This window comes from Cuculus canorus, chromosome 2 (assembly GCF_017976375.1).
Source record: "Cuculus canorus isolate bCucCan1 chromosome 2, bCucCan1.pri, whole genome shotgun sequence".
NCBI classification, from domain to species: Eukaryota; Metazoa; Chordata; class Aves; order Cuculiformes; family Cuculidae; genus Cuculus; species Cuculus canorus.
In genome coordinates, this window is record NC_071402.1 from 7,118,691 (window position 1) to 7,137,912 (window position 19,222).

The 19,222-nt window shown below is 41.0% G+C and overlaps 1 protein-coding gene and 1 long non-coding RNA gene across 7 annotated transcripts in view; one reads left to right on the forward strand and one right to left on the reverse strand.

The window, feature by feature from the left end:
* The window catches only part of FAM135B (family with sequence similarity 135 member B), a 265,525-nt gene that overhangs the window by 41,816 nt on the left and 204,487 nt on the right, over nucleotides 1-19,222 (forward strand). For 2 of the 6 annotated variants that reach the window (XM_054059782.1, XM_054059781.1), the window contains exon 2: nucleotides 12,965-13,027. The exons of 1 other annotated variant lie outside the window; for it this stretch is intronic. The gene's annotated coding sequence lies outside the window, so the exon portion shown is untranslated. Of the gene's footprint in view, nucleotides 1-12,964; nucleotides 13,028-14,845; nucleotides 14,958-17,853; nucleotides 18,073-19,222 lie in introns of those variants that run through there. 3 more of the 6 variants (XM_054059779.1, XM_054059780.1, XM_054059783.1) reach the window with 3 other exon arrangements.
* LOC128851383 (uncharacterized) lies at nucleotides 10,605-18,336 on the reverse strand. The gene is made up of 3 exons (XR_008448745.1): nucleotides 18,104-18,336; nucleotides 16,231-16,307; nucleotides 10,605-10,711 (listed from the first exon to the last, which is right to left on the reverse strand). It is a non-coding gene; the product is annotated as an uncharacterized LOC128851383 (long non-coding RNA).

Below are 19,222 nucleotides of genomic sequence, written 5' to 3' on the forward strand. Positions count from 1 at the left end.
AAGTCGAGCTTGTTGTGTATCTTGTCCCTGAATGATCTTAGTTGACCTTTCTTCTTCCTTTTTCAATTTACATTCTTCTCTCTTGAAAACAGATGTTTAGAAATGGAAATACAATTCCAACTGAGGCCACCCTAGGCTTTTTTTTACAACTGTATGGATAATTCCTTACCTGTACTAAACAAAATTCAGTATACTTTGCCATTTGTATCTGAGCTCTAACATGCACAGAAAGGAAGCTCCTTGGATATGAACAATGATGAGGTGCAGTCTGTTGGACACGTGGTAATAAGGGCCATAGGAGATCACAAAGAAAACAACTCTTAAGACACAAATTGATGCTTCTTTCCTCTCCAGGGGACATTATTTAATCCTTATATAGCATATGGTCTAGAATCCCTTCACATTCAGGTCATTTGATGGCATTTTGTTTTTCTGCACAGGTGTGTTGCGATAATATCTCTGGTGAATTCACAGAAAATAAATAGATCATATCATTAGGCACTAAACTGTTGTCAAGCACTGGAACAGGCTGTCCAGGGAGGTGGTGGAGTGTCCTTCCTTGGAGGTATTTAAAAGATGTGTAGATGTGGTGCTTAGGGGCATGGTTTTGTGATGAACTTGTCAGTGTTAGGTTTACGGTTAGACTCAATGATCTTAAAGATATTTGCCAACAATTCCATGATTCTGTAATTCTGAGAAATTAAACGCAGTGCTCTGTGCTGCCTTCTTTTTTTTACCCTCAATGAGGCAAATCAGACATGCAGTCATAAAAGAACCTATAACTTTCCATCAAACAACTTGCTTGTGGTGATAATGCTTTAGGTTACATATCTGACAGAGTAAATAATATCTCACAGATCTATAAAGCGCATGAGTCAAACAGCAGTGCACTGTGTGAATCCATACCCTGTTCTTCCATTGCCTATTTTGCCTGTAAATATTTTGGTGGACTTCTTGGGTATTCAAAGACAGGAGCATCTGGGAAAAGGTCATGATTTTAAACCTAAGATTAAAGACAGACAGATAAATTCAACTATGCTGCAGATCTCCAATGTGCAATACCCATGCACATGAGGAAGCCCTACAATATGACCAGAAAATATTCCATCATTTGATCCCTTTGTGCTAACTAACAGCCAGTGTCAGCAGTTCATAAACACCTCCACAAAAGCACTTTGTCAGTAAGATTTCCCTTCACTATTGCCTTCCAGACTGTGACAGTAAGGTGTGCATAGCAGCTGTGGATGATAGCACAAGTATTGATGCAGAATAATGCTTATAAAACATACATTGATCACTGATATAGTCCATTCATAGCTTTTTCAGAATGTTCTGGCTGTCCATGATCAGGTGTCAGCAATGGGGCTGTAGCATGGTCTTTGTTGAGGGAGGCCAGGACTGCTCCGTGCTGGACACAGATGGTCCCAGATGCCTCCAGTGGCCCCAACACAGGACACAGCTGAGCCCCTCAGCCAAGCTGGGAATGTGTGGGAGGAAACAAGTTTCCAAAAGGGCCAAAGGTGGCACAGGCAGAAGTGGAAGGAGCAGCAGCAGAGGAAGCCCAAGCAGGAGGAGGAAGAGGAGGGCAAGAGGTTCTGCAGTCACAGAGCAGGGATCCCCTGCAGCCCTGGAGAGACCCTTCTGGAGCAGAGACCATCCTGCAGCCCAGGGAAGGACCCAGGCTGCAGCAGGGAAGGTATTTCCCACAGGAGCTGTGGCTGTGGAGAGCCCAGGTAGGAGGCCAGGTGGGAGCAGGTGGCATCTGAAGGACTGCAGCCCGGGGAAGGGCTAGTGCTGGATGAGGAAAAGGTTTGAGGAGGAGTAGTGGCAGAGAGGGGCTGTGATGGACTGGTCCCAACACCCATCCCCATCCTGCACTCCTCTTGGGGAGAGGAGTCCAGATTAAAGGACTGAATTTGGGCATATTAGGTCTGGTTTGCCCATGCTGATAACTGGTAAGTGATGGCCCTGTATTTATCTTGGGTTGCCAAGAGCTTTTTCATCCTGTTTCCTTACTCTGACCTATTGAGGAGAGGGCGTGAGTGAGGGTGGGAGTTTGGTCCTTAGCCAAGCCTAGCTCACCGCAGAGAAACGCAAGAATGACTATTATCTCATTCTTCTAAGGCTTCTTAGAGAGATTTTCAAAGGATCACTGTGTCCCTTGTGTTTAACCAAGAGAGATATGGCACCTGTTGTAGGATCAATTGATGAGCCTGGTTCACTCTGGCTAAGGGTTTAACATGTTCAGGTTGCATTTCTTCTCTGCTGTTGGATGGCTGAGAGAAGTGTTTTGGCTCTCCTTGCTCACCCAGAAAAGACCAGAAGAATGAAGGATGTGGTGTGCCTTTTTGCATGCTTGTGAGAGCCCACACTGAGGTCATGGGTGTATCCATACCCAAGTTAGTTAAGTCCCTCTGAGAGCTCTGGAGATAGGTTAGCTCAGGCTTTGAGGTACACTAATACTACGTTTCTGCCTGTACACTCAGCCAACAGAGACTGCCTATTTTTGTTTCTTCTGCCTGCATAAATCCCCAAGGTATGTTCTGAGAGACCCTGCATTGAGGTTTGCCAGGAAAAATCATGGCTTTAAGAAGAACCAACTTTTATTTATTTATTTTGGCATTTAGAAGAAAGCAGCTTCCCAAAACATCTACACATCATCTGCATAGCACTAAACGATATGTGCATGAGATACTGCACTCTTATTTGCATTTATGCTGAGAAAGCAATATTGAACAAGGAGGTGTGTTTGTAAACAGAACTAAGACATCCCTCTGAATTACAGCAGTCTGCTAAGTTTCTGGTGGTGAGAAGAGACATGCTAAGGATGTGTAAAAGGGTTCAGCATGATTGCTTTACCCCAGGTGTGATTTAGAGATTTCTGTGAACCTGTGACTGATTTTAAAAAAAAAGTATTTGCTCAAGCTGTTCTGAGATATGAGGTGAATTGTCTCAAATGTTTATGGGCTGGCTGCTTCTAGCAGCACATGGGTAATAAACCCTTTAATGCGCATAAATGTGCACGTCAGTTCTGCTGTGCATTTGAATTCCTCTGTACCAGAGACCACCAGTGTCTGTGAGGAATAGAAATCTTTGTCACCCAAATGAAGGAAATTCAGAGTATGAGATTATAGGGGGGGGACACATATAATTGCATGTCAGTGTTTACAGGGGTGGAAGAAATGCAGGACCGGACTGGAACATGAGGTGAAATGAGTGCCAAGGATGTGAATCTCATTTTTTATCTGTAAACATTATCTGTAAACATCTGTAACATTTAGCTCTGGGTGTTGGTCACTGTAACTTGGATATATTTTCAGTACCAGTATGCACACAAAGGTGTGAGGGACCTTTCTGGTTTTATCTGCACTAGTGTACACTCTATGCATAGTCTTATTGCCATTAATTATTTCCCATCAGTCGCAGGAAGCATGTAAGCAACAGTCCTTCAACTTGGAAATCTGAATGATATTTATCACTTAAAGATTCCTGCTTTGGTTCAAAAGTTAAACTTAAGAGAAAATAAAATACTATGCAATTATGAACCTTGACATAGATATTTAAAGTTAAAATAATCCCCATTTTTTATAAAATAAAAAAGTAAAGATTACTGCAAGATTTTTTTTTTTAATTCAGTGGCTGAACGATGAGCGAAAGACTTGGTGGTTTATTTCTAATCTGCCCTCTAGTGTTTGGGATACTTTATTCTCTGGTGCATGTGCATGTCCAACACTTCTTTGAGTGTGGGAAATGAACAAGGGAAGTTCATAGAAAACGAAAATGGAATAATGATTGAAATAGTGGAAAAAATACGTTCTTCATAGCGTGAGTTTAAAGGATTCAGGTTATTTCATCGATCTGCAATATTAGAGAAACAGGAGAAAAATATATTGATACCTAATCAAACTGATCCAACAATTCCAATCTCATCTCAGATTTCTTAGTCTTTTAAAAGATTAAGCTGACAAAGTCTTTTTATGCGTGTGATATTATGGAAAGAATATGTTCAGAGATTATTTTCCTTGTGATTGAACGAGATTTGTTGAACTTTCCTATAAATACAGTTTGGACTTGAAAGAAATCAACACGAGAATATTTTAGAAAAAAAAATTGTTTTGCAAGTGAGCTTGTCCTCTAGAACCAGCGTTGTATTAGTCATCTTATCAAACTATTTTAAAACTTTCAAATTCAATAGGGAAAGAGCTTTTGCATAAAAAAGCATTAACTCATTCTAGAAACACAGATTAAACTTGTAGTTGTGCTAGATGTGCAAAAAATTAGGCATAATTACCTTAGTTTTGTGAAAATTAAATTTGTTTGTGCCTGTATGTACAAAAGGACACATGTAATCTGTTATCAACATGTGATTGTGGACTAATTCATAGTATGCATTTATACATATATTTTTAATGTTTATCTGCATTTCTTTAAATTCATCTATATATATTTAAAGTGTGTATCTATCTGTGGATATATGCATGAATATATTTATATTGATATTTCACCCCTGTGAAGCCAGCATGGTTTCACCAGGGGCAAGTCCTGTATGACCAACTTAGTGGCTTTCTATGATTGGGTAACCACATCAGTGGACACAGGAAAACCAACAGATATCATATATCTGGACTTCTGCAAAGCCTTTGACACAGTCCCCCACAACATCCTTCTCTCTAAATTGGAATGAGATGCATTTGACGGATAGATTGTTTGGTAAATAAGAAATTAGTGGGATGGTTACATTCAGAGAGCAGTGGTCAATGTCTCTCAAAGTCCAGATGGAGATCCGTGACAAGTGAGATCCCTCAGAGGTCCATACTGGAACCAGTTTAATATTTTCATCAATAATACAGACAGTGAGATTGAGTCCACCCTCAGCAAGTCTGCAGATGACATCAAGCTGAATGGTGTTGTCACACCAGAAGGACCGGATGTCATCCAGAAGGACCTGGACAAGCTGAAGAAGTGAGCCTGTGTGAACCTCATAAGTCTCAACAAAAGCAAGTGCAAGGTCCTACACCTGGGTCAGAGTAATCTGTGGTTTCAATAGAGGATGAGGGACAATGTGATTGAGACCAGCCTTGAGGAGAAGGACTTGGGTGTGCTGATTAATATGAAACTTGACATGAGCTGGCAATGCATACTTACAGCCTAAAAATCCAACCGTATACTGGGCTGCATCAAAACAATTGTGGCCAGCGGGTCAAAGGAGGTGATTCTCCCACTCTGCTCTACTCTCATAAGACTCCACTTGGAGTATTGTGTTCAGTTATGGAATCCCCAACATAAGAAGGAAAGGGTCCAGAGAAGGGCTGCAAAGATCAGAGGAATGGATTACTTCTGCTATGAGGGCAGGCTGAGACAGTAGAGGTTGTTCAGCCTGGAGAAGAGAAGGCTCCAGGGACACCTTGTAGCAGCCTTCCAGTATCTGAAGTATCTAGGTGTACAAAAAAAGCTGGTTGGGGACAACTTACAAGGGCATGTAGTGATAGGAGAAGAGAGAATGACTTTAAATTGGAGAGAGGAAGATTTAGATTAGACATTAGGAAGGAATTCTTCATAATGAGGATGGTGAGGCACTGAAACAGGTTACCCAGGGGAGCTGTGGATGTCCTCTCCCTGAAAGTGTTCAAGGCCAAATTAGATAGGACCTTGAGCAGCCTGGTCTAGTGGGAGGTGTCTCTGCCCATGGCAGGCTGGTTGGAGCTGGATGATCTTCAAGGTCTCTTCCAATCCAACCCCTTCTATGATTCTGTGATAATTTTTTATGTCTATATATGTATGTGTGATTCCAGATCATCAAAATATAGGAACTAGAAAACTGGGACTTCTGCTTTTCTTCTGTAGAATCTGGAGGATCTGGAACAAAGTACTCAGCCTCATACTTCAGACCACCAGCTGAGTTTCCCACTATGGTACTTAAACAGAATTTAAGACATTTGACTCTTAGCCTCCCCTGGAAGCAGAGATGTGCAACTGTCCTCACCCTGTCTCAGGGTAGACCCTTAGGAGGCTACAGTTCTCATTTCCTCTTGCCTGCAAGCTGGCCTACCTTCATTGCACGGGCAGAGAAATCACTAACTTTGGTAAATGCTGGTTCTGGTCTCCAGGTAATTGTCATGGAAATTGCAAGCCTCCAGCAGGAATTTAGTCTTTTAGCTCCCTAAGAAGAAGTAGCTCAAAGTGATTGATATCTTGCTTCTGATTTTCTTTCCTAGCTGCTGCTAAGTGTAGGCTGGAGATAAGCTCAAATGGGTATCTTTTGAATGGTTTTCTAGATACCTAGGTCTCCACAAGAGAGACAGTGCTCTTACCTAAGCAGACTGAATTACCCGGTTGGGATTTCTTTCTCTAGCCCCACACTGAAGTGCTTACAGCAGGGCTAGCCAAAGCACACAGTCCTGTTGCTTAAGGCTAGGTTTGACAACTCTCCCATTTCAATCTCTTTATGCCCTGTGCAGAATCCTTTCCAACTGCTTGTTGTGTGACACATCATTATTCTGCACCCACTCTGACCCTGTTTGTTCCTTATGCCACTGCTGTAGCTCAGCAGAGGATTTATTAATGTTCACCCTGAAGTGAGTAATGATGCTGCATGGTGACAGAACAGGGCAGAATAAAAATGGTCCCACTTTTTTCTCCGTTTTGAACAATAATAAAGATGGGAGAGATCTGGCCACATTAACAAGTCTGCTTTTGCCTGGAAGGGAAAGGTATAGCTAGCTCCCAAGGACTTGGATCCTGACCCTGTGAAAATCCAAACACTATATGTTGGTTTGGGCTGTTTATGTAGGTTGCAAGGGATGATGGTAACATCTAATTTAAGCACCACCCCTTGTCCCATGCGGCAGAGCAAAAAAAAGATATACTTTGTGATGGGAACTGGACAAAACAATAGGTAAGAGTTCATCACATCACAATAGTAGGGTTATGGGAAGAGCCTCTACAGCTTTTCACCTTGATCTATCACTCCTTTCTCTTTCATATCTGGGTGTTGACAGGGAACTGGGTCATGGAGACTTTCAAGGCAGAGGAAAATATTTACATTTGCCTTTCTGTTGAAGAGATCTCTCTCTTGTCCCATTTAATTTCAGAGCTGGGTAATGAAGCCAATGCTATTGCTGTGTTTGTGACTAGAGGAGAGAGGAAAATAAAAAGAATGCAATGTAATGCTCTGATAAATTCAGTGATTATCTTTAGCATTCTTTAGTTTTCCTTTTTATTGGTTTGATGTGTACCTGCTGTGCCAATCTGTTAGCCCGAATGTCGTCACTGAGAAATATGCATAGACATAATCTCTGTTTTTCCTTTCACAGATGGAGTGCAAGGCAGGCTACTAAGGGAATATTAGGAAAACTGGGAAAATGTCTTTTGTAGTGAACCAAGTCACAGGTATCATAGCATAATCCAGGAGGTCTTTAGCTCAGCTCCCTGATCAGAGCCAGCTGCAGGATGAGTTAAGATTGGTCAGGGCTTTATACAGTTCAGTCTTGAAAAGTTACAAGGAAGTAGACCACACAACCTTTCTGGAAAACATATTCCACCGCTTGACTGTCCTAATGAGGAAAAGGATTGGATTTCTCTTATTTAAGATTATGTATATTGTCTCGTCTCCCTACCATGCACTGCTGTGAAGAAACTGTATCTTCTTGACGACTTCTTCCCATAGGTGGTGGCAGCCTGCTGACCTCTCAGTGGTCCACCCTAAGCAGTCTTTTAACCAGGCTGAAGAAGCCTTGGTCCCTCATTCTCTCCTTACTGGGCAAGTGCTTCGGATCTTTGCATCCCAGCAGCACTTCACTAAACTCGCTCTGCTTTATCTGTGTTTTCATACTGCGTATGGTATTTAGGTGGTCTGAAGGGTGCTGAGGAGGAGAGGGATAATCCCTTCCTTTGATTCACAGACTGTGGCCCTGTTGAGTTCACAGTCCACCAGGACTCCTTGAGCCTTTCCTGCAGCCCATTGGCCACAGTCTCCGTTTTTCCCTGGGTTTCTTTTCTCCCAATCCCCTATACTGGATACAGCAGTGTTTTTAAGAACCATGTTTTGCAGTTGTCCTTCTTGGTTGCTGGATTTATATGAAACAATATTCTTGATGTTATGCCATGATGTTGTTGTGGGCAGAGAAGCGCCAGGTGCCTCATGCTCCCACCTACACCATCTGCTGTGGTGTGTGCACATAAGTTTCCTACTTGCACTCATGTGGCAGGGAAGACCATAAAATACACTCTGATGATGGAGCTGTGCCCAGGGCTTTGGCTCTGATTAAGACTGTTGCTGTTAGCGCTGGTGCAGATTTTTCCTGCTGAGATGGAATTAGACAAGAAGAAGAAAAACACATTTATTTTTCCCCCTCAGATCTGGAAAGCAGAGAAGGAAAAAGTAAGTGCCCTTCCTTCTGTCGCATGTACATCCAGCCTTTGCCCTTCCCCTGAAATCTGACTAAATTATATGAGGTGTACTGAAGCTGTTCCTCAAGAATAATAGGGGCAATCTGCAGGAAAAATCCTCAGCAATTTTCCAATTTTATTTTTTTTGCCTTTGGAGTTGGGTAATGTCATTTCTGTATTTTCTGTAATTGATTGAATGTAGAACATGGGTTCTGCTGAGGTGCTCAGTTTACCAGGAAACCAAATTCCTTACGGTTTATATCAAGTTGCCGGCTGAGAAGTTAAAAAACATAAAGGCTGAAGTCCTTCCATCTTTAGTCATTCAAATATCTGTAGGTATCAATATCAAGGCTGTATGGTCTCAGTGTTAAAGATATGCCTACACTTCTGGGAAATGCAGTGAGGGAGTGTTATGTTGTCAACATCCCAGATTAACTCTATCTCCACACCTACTCAGTGTTTGTCCTCCCCATCGAGATAAACGCTTTGGTGGCATGAATTATCATTGACTCTTGTCATATGCTCAATAGAATATACTGACAAACAAAAGGGAGGAAATGTGTTCCAATTGTGTACCTGTGGACTTAAAGATAAATCCTTTGATATGGCAAATACCTGAAGCCCTACAGCTGTGCTCTGCACCTGTGCTTTATCTCTTGCTTTACACTTGTAGTAGTTCTCATTCTCTCTTCAATAAATAATAAGCCGTAAGAAGATCAGCAGACGTCTACACAGATAGGAAGACATGGTTCTGTGATTTCTTATGCAAGATAATATCTTTCACCTTTCTTTGAACTACCAGACTGAAGAGCATCATATAGCTTGCATAGCCCTCTTCATAAAACCCTTAATATTTATCCTAAAGTTACAACATGTGTGTTTCATAGCCATTGTTTGGCCTTGCATGCAAAGAGAGATTTTTTTTTTTTGGCATTGGCTCTACAAAGCAGGTAGGTTTAGTTTCTTCCATCTAATCTGTCCAGACACCTAAGAGACAGATGAGAACTTGCCCTTTGGCAGTATATAGCTGTGGTCTATAGGTTTTCCGAGGTTAGTAAGACCAAGGTTGAGACACCATGCTCTGAATGGCAAGTAATTTTCTGCCTCCAATCCTCAAATGACGAAGACAATCTCAAAACTTGTAAGACACTTCAAGAAGTCTGGATGAACTGAACTCCCACCTTTCTTTGTGAATTGTTATTTTTCTCTCCACCCAAAACATCCCAACATTTTCTTTGATTTTCCAATTCATTCCTCCAATGAAATAACAAAGAAAATGAAAGTGGGCATCAAAGGAAAAGCGCTCCTGAAATGAGCCAGTGGCTGCACTACAGAATAATCAGAAAAGGTCCCTAGAATCTTGTCCCCAATGTCTGATTATCTGTTAGGCTGTGTAGGGTGTGCACTTGCTATAATGCACAGTAATTATGCAGTAATTATATTGCTATGGCTGTGGCAGGGTAATCATAGGATGGAGACTTGTCTGCGTTGATTTAGGGAGAGGAAAAGCAGAAATGAGATTTACTTTAACAGCAGAAATTCTCTGTTATATTTTTGTTTTTCTAAGTGAGATCTCATGAGATTTTAGCCGTTTACAGAATGAAAGCAGGAAGCTCTAGTCTCTCAACTGTTAATTCTTGTGAAGCGTTACTTTGATTTGTGCTTCTAGCGTGATCTGCTGACTTGCCCGGACATGGGAACTTACCTTTATGGTATATATCATCTCTATAGCCTTTTGGTTGTAGGTCCGTTGCTTCTCTATGCCATCCCCTAGATTATTTTACTGTAGCTGTTACAATTTTATTAACTTGGGTTGCGTTACAGAGGGAGAATCTGAACGTTCATGCCAAGTAACAACCCAAGAGAGCACAATGAGCATTAGGTAGTGAGAGAAGGAATCAATGGGTATGTATCTCTACTTTTAACAGATTCTCATAAGCAACGTACTGCTGCATTTACACTCCATCCAATAGCTATGCAAGTCTTTCCAAAGCAGTCTGCTATGTAGACATGCCTCAAAAGTTACTACATCGAGCTCCTTCCACCTTATGATGCTATGAATGACCTATTTGCTGAAAGCCATTTTGAATGCAAAGTAAGGAAGTGCCGTCATTAATATGGGTGTTTGAGACACTGAGAAATATCCTGTTCTGGTTTTGTTGCAATGAAGTCTACAAAACTGTGCTAGAAAGGTGGGACTTACCAGTTTGACTTTTCCCTGATCTTCATACCATTACACTTCCACCTTGATTCAAGGAAGACAATAACGTCTTAGCAGTTTGCATCTTACCACTGTGTAAATGGACTTTGGAGTGTCAGTGACCTAGAAAGAACATGGTGGTTGGAAGGTGTAGGTCAGCACTTAAAGCAACTTAAACCAAGTGTTCAGATCCCAAATATTATCCTCCACCACTGTTGAACGTGCTGGTTTGCCCGTTGCCTGGGTTTTGTACAACAGACTGCCATCCAGTGGCTGAATAAGATGTTGCATGCAAACATATCTGTGTAAGCTGTTTGCTATTCTACGCATTTCTGCCTGTAATAGAAGTTTCCTCAAGCACATTTAGCTTATCTGTACCACGTTTACCTAGACACAAATGAGGATGAAGTCTCTCCTCTACTTGCGACGCTGCAATGTGAAGCTCTTTGGAAGTGTTGTTAGACAAGTGTTTGGTTCTGATCTTGCTTTTTAAATCTTTATATGCAAAATCCACTTCATAGCAAGGTACTACTAGTACTGCCTGCCAACTGGTATTTTGCATTATAAAAGATGAATATAAAAAAGAAGCCAAAAACCACTAGGGAAGAGTCTTAAACAAACAAGCCCATCTGGCTGTTTAGTGAATTAATACGTGTTTTAGGCAGGAGTGATACCAAAGAGTGCTGTTAAGATTGTCCAGCATCTCGTATAGCAATACTGTAGCTTTCGTTGCTATAATTTTACCTTATCTTAATTGCTTGGGCTGAAACTCTTTATGCAGGGGCATCTGCCTTGCACTAAATTAATTTTGGAAAACTGCAGCCAAAGTGGTTTAGCTGTTTCCATAAAAGTATCTAGGAGAAATAATCAGTTTTGCCGCATTATGAATGGATTGTATGCTTTTCTTTAGAAGACTTGCATTTGTGTGCTTGAAAGCTGATATTCCAAAAGAATAGAGAAGAAAGAAGAGAGAAGAAATGGTGTTTCTATTGTGTCCATCACGCGGAACTTCTGTCTTAAGGCAGTCCGTAAGCATTAGGATAAACAGAGTTTTCTGGTGTCAGCAACTAGACATAAACAGCTAAGTTGTCCTGACGTGCTGACTGTTCTGGATGTTTTCCAGTCTGCATGAAACAAGGATTTGTCTGCAACTTGCTTTCCTTTTTATAAGACGGTATAGGTTAAACCAGATCCAAGGTGGGACATCAACTGGGAAATGGGACACTCAGGGTGGCAGAAAGGCTCCCTGCATTGTGCCCAAGCTAAATAGGGAAAGAAGTTGTCCTTGTGATTTGCAGAACAAAATTGAGAGAGTGACATCTAGGAGGTAACAAGAGACCTAGGATGAGACCAAATGATTTGGGTTTAGGACATTCTAGGTTGACTGGGATGGATTTGTGTGAGGTGTGACTGAACATATATGTCAATACACGTGTGTAGTGGAAAAATAAGCTTACATGTAAAACGAAGGAAGAGATCAGCAGTGGGTGAACTAAGGGCGCACATATCAGGAATCTTCGGAATGCATTCTAGGAACAGCAGGGTGTGGGGGTCCTTCATGTTTTTACAGAAGGCTTGATGTGGGAAGGCACCTCTTGATCTCACATTATCCATAGCCCTGCTAAAAGCAGGATCAGATAAAGCAGATTGCATAGGACAATGTTCAGTCATGCTATGAATGGTTCCAATAATGGAGACACTACAACCTTGTTTGGACAATCTGTTCCAGTGTTTAGAGAGTCCAGCCCTGAACTTCAGAATGTCTCAGATACTTGTGTGGATGCCTCTGAGAAATTCCATGTCTTGTTTTCAACATACAAAATAAACAGCAGGGATAGCCCTTTTTTCTGTAGAAATGTTCAGAAAAATAATGATGGTGATTCTGTGAGATACTGCAGTGGTGAGTGAAGTGCTCTACAGTTCCTGAGGCTGGCTAAAACATGACCTTTCAGGCCTGGGCTGTGTTATTCATAAAATTCTACCCTGACCCTGCCCTGCTACATGGGCTGAGGAGGGAGGATGATTATCTTGTGTGCTTGGGTTCAATTTTTGCTTCAGCCACTAATAATATAAGAAACATACCTCCATATCAAACTACTACATTTTGCAGAGGACCCCAGAAAGCTGTCCTTAAGTTAATACTCGGTACTGGTCATGCTTTAAAGATGTCCAGGACGTGTTTATCCCTCATTCCTGTATTTCACTGTCATTAGATGTGTTATTTTCCAGAGCTTTGTTCTATGGTACACAAAGTCACTTCAAAATAATTTTTGAATTCCTAATAATTCTGTAGTTCCTTCAAATCCTATCAGATGTTTCCATCATGTTAAGCATTTGAAATGTGCTTAGTTTATTTACTCTGTGTTTTCTATCTAGTATGCAATCTTCCAGAACTATGAATGAGAAGACTGTATGTTGAAATTTCCAACTGCCTTCCAGGTAAGAGATGCACTATGGGTAATTGTAGCTTTTTCTTATTTAAAGCAAAGCTGTTTGTTTGGCAGATTGGCTGTAAAAAGTAAGAAGCTGGTTTACGAATGAAAGGCAGAATGAAACAAAAAATTAAATGCATAGCAGTTGAATGATCACTCTGTGGCTTGAGGACAGGATAAGTATAAGGACATGTAAGAAGGATAAGGCAATGCCCTTGGAATTTTTTCCTTGATGTAATTATTTTTGTCTCTGTGATCCTTGTATATATCATGTTATGTGGATTTTGTGTGAAATACATACTTAGCAAAATGATAAATTATGTTTTATACTATGGAGTCTTATTATTTTTCTAGTCTCTAGTCTTTACTTTTAATTCTTCTGCGTGATAAATGAAAACACTGAATAATTTTAAACGCTATATGATTTAAGTAATGTTGTATCATTTTAAAAACACCTTTATACTGTGGCGCTCCTTGAGAATCTGTTATATTTATTAGAATCATAGAATGGTTTGGCTTGGAAGGGACTTTTACAGATCAACCACTTCAATGTCCCTGCCCTGAGCAGGGACACCTTCTGCTTGATCATGTTGCCTACAGCCCCTTTAAACCTGACCGTAAGCACTTCCAATGATGGACCATGAATAATGGAGCTCTGACTGTTACCAGCTATACCAAACTAAGTATAGATATATTTTAGTTAATTATTTGGGCCATACTTTATCAAAGAGCTGCAAGAAAAGCATCTTCTTCTTCTTTTTTTTTTTTCTCCTGCTTTTGATTAACTGCTGTTTTGTTGCGTTGTATGAAAGTGGATTATGTGAGGTGCCCTTTTGCACCAGAGGGCATTTCAAATCCTGCTGAAGCAACATGGTGCAATGCTTCTTAAAAGGGTCTTGGCCATCTGAATGCTTCTAAGAGGGTATAAAGGATCCAGAAGAAATCAAAGCCCTAAGACTGAAAGAGCTGCATGTTATTGTGGGCCAGACACTTTCCCTTTGGACCTTACCTTTTCCTAAAATTATGAAGATTTAGTAGGAAAAAACAGTCCCTGGAAACTCTGCATCACATCCAAGAGGTAAATTCAGCTTCTCAGTTAAGCAAAAGAGAAGCTTGAATGTCTCTGCCCATTAACTACAGAGCTGTCGAGTCTCCTGCTGCTAGCTTGAAGTACGTATTTGTCTACCTTCTGCTCCCCCGCCACAGTGTCGACGTGTTACATATCTATGTGCACTGTCAGAAGGTTTTGTGCTGCAGGCTGTGATCCAGAGCTTGAAGAAAGCAGCAGCTAGGATGTGGTCTCTGCCTGTAACCCCTCATTGGGTGCTCAAGGTGAAAGCTTAGTGTTGTGGTCTTTCGCTGCCACCTGACACAGCTTGCCTGAGGCACACTCACATCCTTGTTGTATGTCAGTTATTCATATACTTGTGTTTCATTGTGTAAGGTTTTATGTGCTGATATTACCTGGAGAATTTTGCTGTTTGAAGCTTTTTTTAATTAATGTAAGACTTTTTTTTTTTTCCATTCTACTCTTAGCAGAATTATTATACTCACTATTATAAACTACAGCTCAAGTAGTGTAGAGTAGAAGACTGAGAAGGAGTCTACATCCAGCAGAAATAATTTGTAGCCCAACATGAACCCGGCAGAATGGACCACTCCACTGAACGTTGGTTAGGTTATCCTATTTCCTAATGGGGATATCTACTCCAAGATACTATTAGATAACCCAAAGATTCTACACTAACAATCTAGAATATGACACTTACTGCCTATGCTGGGCTCTGGGAGACTAAATGTGTCCAACGATCTCTTTGCTGTTTAGATTTCAACCAGTCTGGGAACTGTAAGCAGCTAAACAGACGCATGCATCTTTATTGCTGAAGTCTCAGTCACCTGTAGGGTTAAAGTGGCAGCTAAGAAGGCATTTCCGGAAGGTATGTTTTGGTTTTAATCTTTGTTGGCAAGCGTCAGAGTTCAGATATCAGATTTGGTGGGATAGCTCTTCCAAACAAGAGTTAGGGATTTGCCTTCACCTCAGGGTGCTGTAGATAAGTACAGCTACGTTAGTCAGCCTTGGTGTCTTCTTAACAACAGGGAAGAGAAAAGGAGACACAATGGAAAATTTAAGTGATTTGTTTTGGAAGGCTGTGTTAGGCTAAGTCGATCTACCCCTCTTCAGTATTTAAAGTAAAAAAATATTCTACACATGACTAAGGTGCATAAACACAGATGTTTAGTATCATCTGAGATGTTTTAAGGGTCTGTAATTACTAAGTAGGGCTGGAAGATATGACATAATTTCTACTCTTAAAAATGAAAGCTACAACTGAAAATGCAGCCTTTCCTCTAGGCGCTGACAAACACGGCTGTGGCTTGTTCTTTCTTTATAGAATCATATCTACTTATGAATTGAACATACTTTACATATTGTAACATAACTTATTCCCCCAGTGAACTGCAATAAGTCACTTATCCCACCATCAAGGACTTCCACGAGTGATTGAGGTCAAATGATTTTTTTTTTCCTTTTTCTTTAATTTGGCCAAGGTTTTTTTGTTTTGTTTGGATTTTATATCCACTTTGTACTCCCACAGCACAGCTGAAGATGTGCACTCTGAAAGGTCCAGTCAGTGAGGTATAAAAGCCATTGGTTTTAGTGGGCTCTGTATATCCTTAGGGGTGGATTTTTCCCCAATGTCTCAGACTAGCTCCAACGAGAGAATTGAAGTGGGCACATTCTCAGTGGTATAACACAGCTGAAGCACTTGAAGTCAGAGACTGATTATCTTATGCCATTCTTATGTGTGTTGTTGAAATCAGAGATGCAGCTCTCAAACTATATCCATAATAAGCAAAGCTGGAAAATATACCCTTACAAGTTGATTACATGTACCTCAGCAGATACATTTTGCCGTACATTCCCTGATTTAGCAGAAATAAGACCTGTTTATGGTCTCAGTGATCTATTCAGAATAATCACATGTTTTGCTGCTGGTTAGCTGGTTATGGAGTGGGTGATTTAGATTTGCTCACAATTATTACCGCAATGAGATTATCTCCCTCTGCACCAAAAATTACAGCCGGGAATTCCCTGGGCCATACATGCACCAAATATTATTTTTTTTAGATTTTGAGAAAGGGTTCAGAGTACTGTCTAATTTTACACCCATGACATTTTTAAAGATTAAACTAGATAACGTTACTTACTTCAGTTTTTGAGTGGTAGGAAGGCCCTTTGAGTCAAGTAGTCCATATAGTCTTAGACTGGAGATCAGAATTGTTGTCTAAAAGAATATTAATTAAAAAATAAATAGGAGGAATGACATATATGATGACTAGTTTTGTAAAATGCACAGAGGCTGGGAAATGAGAAGGTATTCCAAGGAAGTCTGACACTGTGTGCTGTCTAGCACATTTTGGTCCTCAGTTAAAGGGCTCCAGGTTCTCCCTTAGTGATAGTTATATGGAAAATGCCTTTATATGAATCACATTATGACTCTTCAAATGAATGTGACATGGAGACATGGTCTTCTAGAACACCTTAAGATGAGATATTGCCAGCACTTTGACAACTATTTTTCCAGCTCTTATATTTTAATAGGAAACACCACCCAGTGCATCTTCTTAGTATCTCAAGTTTATAGATTCATATCATGTGGGCATCCACTGCTTTTAAATGTTTACACCTTCCACACAGAGCTGTGGCAGAAGGAAGTAATTCCTGTTAGAAAGTTTCCACCAGTGATTTTGGTTCTTTTTTTTTTTTTGTCATTGTTGTTTTTTGGGTTTTTTGTTTGGGTTTTTTTTTTCAGTACGTTTTAGACAGAGTTTCACAGTGTCCTGCAAAAAATAGCAGCTTTTGAAAGAACTGTCATGGCTTATAAGCGTTATGCAGCTTTGCACTGACATTTTTGGATGGAAGTGACATTTGATTGTTCTGACCTTCCTGTGTCTTGTGATGTTCCAGGGCAAAATGAAAGCCTCAAGACATGCGTATTTGATAGATAAATGGCAACTGAATACCTTGATTTCACATGTCTCTCTCAGTTAGGATTCCACATTGTGATCATGTGGCAGTCCATCCACCCTAGGTCTTTTTTCTTCTTATTTTCAGATCTCTAGAGAAAGGCGAAGTTCAGCTTTTTTTGCTTCATGAAATTAGGCATGAAATTATTAATATCCTGGGTTGTGTAAGGGAACTCCTTTCAGAAACATTTTTTTCTCACTGTTTTGTGGTGAGAGGCAGCTCTCTGTCTCACGAGAAACTCACTCGTGAAGGGATTTCTCTATGCAAAATACACCTTTATACAAGAAGGCAGTAAATTTCCAGTTTTAAGTCATGTTTTTATGAAAGATATTTGACCTTCAGTATAAAAGAGAAAAAGTTTAAATTTGCATCAAAACACGAACTTTGAAATTTATTCCCCTCCTATGCTTTGCTGTTTTGTTCACTTCCTTATAAAAATGCAAAACACCCCTGAAAAATGAAAGTCCGGCCTCCTGGAAGCTGGTGTTTGACCTTTGCAGGACAGTGAGCTCATTGCCCACAAGTGTAGAATGCAAACATTTTGGATATATCACTCCATCTGTTTTCCCAGAGCCCCGGTATTGTGCCAAGAAGTGACCTCCATCCTTCCCACCACCCCTGTCCCTCTGGAAGGACTCTGGAGTGAATTACCAGTGCTTGAACATAGAGGTCTGTTTGACCGTGACGGATGCTGAGATGATCTGGGTGCTGGGGCAGCTGTTGCACTGAGCGGTGCAACCGCCACTGAGTTGGGTAACCATAGCAACAGCATCACCGCCAGCATCCTCCTCCTCCTCACACAGCTCTCCTCCTCCTCGGCATCGTCAGGAGCAGCAGCAGCAGCAGCCCTGGCAGGAGCCAGAGCCCAGCAGCCAGGGCTGCAGCCAGCTGCCTGCGGTCCCCTTCCTGCACTGTCACCCTGCCACAGCACCAGCACAGCCCCTGCTGCTCCCCAGAGCAGGGAAAAACAGGGGAGAGGGAGCCGAGGGAGGTGCACTGCAGAGGGATCCCAGACAACCCAGGTAAGAACTGTGGGGCTGCTCACAAACTCACCGTGATCGATGTGGTGTGTGCCTGGCGTGTATTTGCGTGCAAGTGTTTGTTGCTAGTTTTCCGGCTCTCTCCTTCCAATGGCAGTGTGATGACAATTCAAGTCAAGCATGTTTTCCGGCTCATGTTTCCCATCTCTGCCATACTGTCCCTCTTCCTCTTTTCCATCCAGATACATAAGGAATAATAAATAATATTCAGAAAGGTTGGTAGAAAACAGGGTGATCGGAGAACCCAATGTGATCAGAGTGTTGAACAGCTGTGTGTCCAAAATAAAAGTGGACAGCATCAGCAGAGCAAAGGTTGACACAGTAATTAATAACCCTTAAAAAAAAAAAAATAAAACGACAACGCACTTCTGTCTCTGCCTACTCCACAAATAAATCTCTTTCATCATATTTGTCAGAGAGCTGTAAACCAGAGAGGGGTATTGAACAGCCAAGACTATTCACTGTACTCCACAACTGGCACATTTACCTTAAGTGCTTTAAAGCCAAATTAAATGAATACAATACCAATCCGAAAATACCTGTAAATATATGTATACATATATTTGTAAAAACACTGATCTTAAACCTTTACTCCTTCTAAGAAGAAAAAAAAAAATAAAATGTTCTTTAAGATGTGAGTGTGATGGCCAGGCAGTAGGAGATGCTCACTTCATCTGTGCATGAGAAAGCATGTAGTGGGTACATTTAAAAAGGTAGGAAGAATATCTCTAATCCAAAGGCACATGGGGACAGTCCTTGTCATTTTAGAAACAGAACAGATCCAAAGTGTGGAGGTCCTTGCGCAGGCAAATATCTGTGGATCAGAAAGTCCATGTTGGAGAAGCATGAAGGAGGAGAGAATAAGAACTAAGTTTAAGCCAAGTGGCGAGTGTTTCCTATGTAAAAACTGCATAGTGCTCTTTGCACCTCCACATAACTGTATTTATTTATTTAATTATTTATTTAGTCAGCAGTGAGGAGAAAGAGAGATGCTGCTGCTGTCCCTACCTCCTCCAAACCCCTGTTTTCCCTGTCTGGTGCCCTGATTTTCCCTTGTCCTCCTCAACTCATCTTTATCTTTGTGGCTTGAAATGACTCTGGCTTTAATGATGGTAGTTGTTTCAAAAGAAGG